General features: G+C 42.3%; 1 protein-coding gene across 2 annotated transcripts in view; it reads right to left on the reverse strand.

Moving 5' to 3' along the window:
• Positions 1 to 5,000, reverse strand: part of LOC125032986 (F-box/WD repeat-containing protein 7-like) — a 31,269-nt gene that overhangs the window by 24,982 nt on the left and 1,287 nt on the right. The gene's annotated exons all lie outside the window — the stretch shown is intronic.

Below are 5,000 nucleotides of genomic sequence, written 5' to 3' on the forward strand. Positions count from 1 at the left end.
CTTGAAACTCGGTAAATCAGATCCAAGTTTTTTTAAGAACATCCTAAATAACTGCAAAACCAACACTTGTTTTTAAAATATATTTGTGCGTACAATATCAACTAATATCCCATTTGATTATACTTGTGAAAAACCACACTGGATTTTGGAACAGAATTAAAGTTCAAATATAATCAATCATATCAATTAGAAACTGAATAAATACCTAATACTTCCCCTGCTTTTTTATTAATATTATAGTTAATATCATTACAAATGATTATAAATGATGATAATCTTAACGGATCCCCCCTCAAAAAAAAAGAAAAAAGTAAACAGTTAAGATCAAGTAGATCCTAGGAATTGACTCTACTAACCAATTGTAGAAATGCCTATGCATAAGCAAATTATATAAATGAAGTGGGCAATAAATGTTTCCAGGGCCAACAAATTAAGGGTATTCAGAATATATATAGGCTTAAACTTTCATCAATTTTGTTGTGTAGCAACAGTCTAATGATCATAAACTGTCAAAAATGACTAAAATGTTCATTATAACAATGGTCTACTCTAACTTATCTACTAAAACTTCTCTTGCAGTGTTCAAAATTAGCACTGAGTCAGAACTAACATCAAAAGTCCAACTTTCAAAGGTAAGAACACTAGAGATTAAGTTAGTTCATTTACTATTGTAGCAATGGGCAGACAATGTGCTTTCATAAAAAGAAAAACAAAAATTACTACTAATCAAGAGAGCTATCGCCTTTAATTCTTATTTAAAATTCAGTAAAACTTTAAAGTTCTATTGAATCATATAAAAGCCAAAGTTTCCTAATATAATCCCCTAATAAAATTTCATTATACAATTTTTTTCAATCATATAGAGTGAGTATATGCATGTTAACATACATGTGTATGCTCAGACACACATGTGCCTGAGAATGTGTGTTTGTGCAACACAATTATGTCTGTGTGCAAGCAATTTGTACACAAGAGTGTCTGTGGTAGCATAGGTTTATCTACACATAAGCATCTATACATACCTAAGTGTATCTGCATACCTAAGTGTATCTACATGCCTGTTTATATGTATGTATGTATGTGTGTGTGTGTGTGTGTGTGTGTGTGTGTGTGTGTGTGTGTGTGTGTGTGTGTGTGTGTGTGTGTGTTGTGTGTGTGTGTTTTGTGTGTGTGCGTGTGCGTGTGCGTGTGCGTGTGCGTGTGCGTGTGCGAGTGCGTGTGCATGTGCATGTGCATGTGCGTGTGTGCGTGTGTGTATATATGTGTGTGTATGTATGTATGTGTGTGTGTGTGTGTGTGTGTGTGTGTGTGATAGGCAGGCAGGTAGGTAGGCAGGTAGGTAGGTAGGCAGGTAGGTAGGTAGGTAGGTAGGTAGGTAGGTAGGTAGACAGGTAGGTAGACAGGTAGGTAGGCAGGTAGGTAGGCAGGTAGGTAGGTAGACAGGTAGGTAGGCAGGTAGGTAGGCAGGTAGGTAGACAGGTAGGTAGGAGGTAGGTAGGTAGGTTGGTAGGTAGGTAGGTAGGTAGGTAGGTAGGTAGGTAGGTAGGTAGGTAGGTAGGCAGGCAGGCAGGCAGGCAGGTAGGCAGGTAGGTAGGTAGGTAGGTAGGTAGACAGGCAGGTAGGTAGGTAGGTAGGTAGGTAGGTAGGTAGGTAGGTAGGTAGGTAGGTAGGTAGGCAGGCAGGCAGGCAGGTAGGTAGGTATGTAGACAGGTAGGTATGTAGACAGGTAGGTAGATAGACAGGCAGGTAGGTAGGTAGACAGGCAGGCAGGTAGGTAGGTAGGTAGGTAGGTAGGTAGGTAGGTAGACAGGCAGGCAGGCAGGTAGGTAGGCAGGCAGGCAGGCAGGCAGGCAGGCAGGCAGGCAGGCAGGCAGGTAGGTAGGTAGACAGGCAGGCAGGCAGGTAGACAGGTAGGTAGACAGGCAGGTAGGCAGGTAGGTAGGTAGGTAGGTAGGTAGGTAGGTAGACACGCAGGCAGGTAGGTAGGTAGACACGCAGGCAGGTAGGTAGGTAGACACGCAGGCAGGTAGGTAGGTAGACACGCAGGTAGGTCGGTAGGTAGAAACGCAGGTAGGTCGGTAGGTAGAAACGCAGGTAGGTCGGTAAGTAGACAGGGAGGTAGGTAGGTAGGTAGGTAGGTAGGTAGACAAGCAGGTAGGTAGGTAGGTAGGTAGACAGGCAGGTAAGTAGGTAGGTGGGAAGGTGGGTAGGTAGGTAGATAGAGAGACGGGGAGGTAGGTAGGTAGACAGAGAGGTAGGTAGACAGAGAGTTAGGTAGGTAGGTAGGTAGGTAGACAGGAAGGTAGACAGGAAGGTAGACAGGGAGATAGGTAGGCAGGTAGGTAGGTAGGTAGGTAGGTAGGTAGGTAGGTAGGTAGGTAGGTAGGTAGGTAGACAGGTAGACAAGTAGGTAGGTAGACAGGTAGACAAGTAGGTAGGTAGACAGGTAGACAAGTAGGAAGGTAGACAGGGAGATAGGTAGGCAGGTAGGTAGGTAGGTAGGTAGGTAGGTAGGTAGGTAGGTAGGTAGGTAGGTAGACAGGTAGACAAGTAGGTAGGTAGACAGGTAGACAAGTAGGTAGGTAGACAGGTAGACAAGTAGGTAGGTAGCCAGGTAGACAAGTTGGTAGGTAGACAGGTAGACAAGTAGGTAGGTAGACAGGTAGACAGGCAGGCAGGCAGGCAGGTAGACAGGCAGGTAAGTAGGTAGGTAGGTAGGTAGGTAGGTAGGTAGGTAGGTAGACAGGCAGGACGGCTGGCAGGCAGGCAGGCAGATAGGTAGGTAGGTAGACAGACAGGTAGGTAGGTAGACAAACAGGTAGGTAGGTAGACAAACAGGTAGGTAGGTAGACAGACAGGCAGGCAGACAGACAGACAGGCAGACAGACAGACAGGCAGGCAGACAGACAGAGACAGACAGACAGACAGGTAGGTAGGAAGACAAACAGGCAGACAGGCAGGTAGGTAGGAAGACAGACAGGCAGACAGGCAGACAGGCAGACAGGCAGGTAGGTAGGAAGGAAGACAGACAGGCAGGTAGGTAGGAAGACAAACAGGCAGGCAGGCAGGCAGGCAGGTAGGTAGGTAGGTAGGTAGGTAGGTAGGTAGGTAGGTAGGAAGACAGGCAGGCAGGTAGGTAGGAAGACAGACAGGCAGGCAGGCAGGTAGGTAGGTAGGTAGGTAGGTAGGTAGGTAGGTAGGTAGGTAGGTAGAGAGGCAGGACGGCTGGCAGGCAGGCAGGCAGGAAGATAGGTAGGTAGGTAGACAGACAGGTAGGTAGGTAGACAAACAGGTAGGTAGGTAGACAAACAGGTAGGTAGGTAGACAAACAGGTAGGTAGGTAGACAGACAGACAGGCAGGCAGACAGACAGAGACAGACAGACAAACAGACAGACAGACAGGTAGGTAGGTAGGAAGACAAACAGGCAGACAGGCAGGTAGGTAGGAAGACAGACAGGCAGACAGGCAGACAGGCAGACAGGCAGACAGGCAGGTAGGTAGGAAGGAAGACAGACAGGCAGGTAGGTAGGAAGGAAGACAGACAGGCAGGTAGGTAGGAAGACAAACAGGCAGGCAGGCAGGTAGGTAGGTAGGTAGGTAGGTAGGTAGGTAGGTAGGTAGGTAGGTAGGTAGGTAGGTAGGAAGACAGACAGGCAGGTAGGTAGGAAGACAGACAGGCAGGTAGGTAGGAAGACAGACAGGCAGGCAGGCAGGTAAGTAGGTAGGTAGGTAGGTAGATATAGGTAGGTAGATATAGGTAGGTAGATATAGGTAGGTAGATATAGGTAGGTAGATATAGGTAGGTAGATATAGGTAGGTAGATATAGGTAGGTAGATATAGGTAGGTAGATATAGGTAGGTAGATATAGGTAGGTAGATATATATAAGTAGATATAGGTAGGTAGATATAGGTAGGTAGATATAGGTAGGTAGATATAGGTAGGTAGATATATATAAGTAGATATAGATAGGTAGATATAGATAGGTAGATATAGATAGGTAGATATAGATAGATAGATAGATAGATAGATAGATATAGAGATAGACAGACAGATAGATAGATAGACAGACAGATAAATAGATAGATATAGATATATAAATATAGACATGCACATATCCATTTGTAAAGAGCAATATTTATCTACAGATATAAATATACACATCTATATCTATATCTATATCTATTAACTTTATATACAAATTTTATGGGATGAATGCAGAGATAGTGAGGTATAAATACAGGCAAATATATTAAGTACCTGAAGATACAATCAAATATCTCCTGCTTCATTCTGCTTGCAAAAAATCTAGTAATATTAATCAAATATCTCCTGCTTCATTCTGCTTGCAAAAAATCTAGTAATATTAAAGACTAAAAACAAAACACCCATTTCTTTCTCATTAAGCTAAGCTAGTGATAATTCAACTTTTTTCAAATTAATGGCAATTAAGTATGTTTCCCTAAAAATAATTATCAAATGGTCTTTAATGTACCCTATTCATAAATAAGCCTAAGAAGCAAGCAAGCAAGCAAAATATACACAAGCACACACATATGTTACAGAACCTGTAGTTCCAAAATTCATGAAGCCCATGAAACACAATGAGAACAATAGGACAAACAGTGGGCCCTGACGCTGACTGTTACAAACAAATCAGGCCCATTGTTTCAAAACTGGGTATTTAATTAGCCTGAGAAATCTTAGGTCTACCCTCATCTAATGCAGTATATTATACTATACTATACTATATTATACTATACTATATTATACTATATTATACTATACTATACTATACTATACTATACTGTACTATACTATATTATACTATACTATACTATAGGGTATATGCTATTTGTAATGATATGGAAAACTGAATTTTATTTGACGATCAATATTTTGGGGAAAATGAACTTTCCTATCCAATCAATATTCCATCAAGTTTGACGAATCCTTTGATAAAATAAAACTATAGTAATGGTCATTATAAATGAACTATC

The sequence above is a fragment of the Penaeus chinensis genome, chromosome 15 (assembly GCF_019202785.1).
Source record: "Penaeus chinensis breed Huanghai No. 1 chromosome 15, ASM1920278v2, whole genome shotgun sequence".
Classification (NCBI taxonomy): Eukaryota; Metazoa; Arthropoda; class Malacostraca; order Decapoda; family Penaeidae; genus Penaeus; species Penaeus chinensis.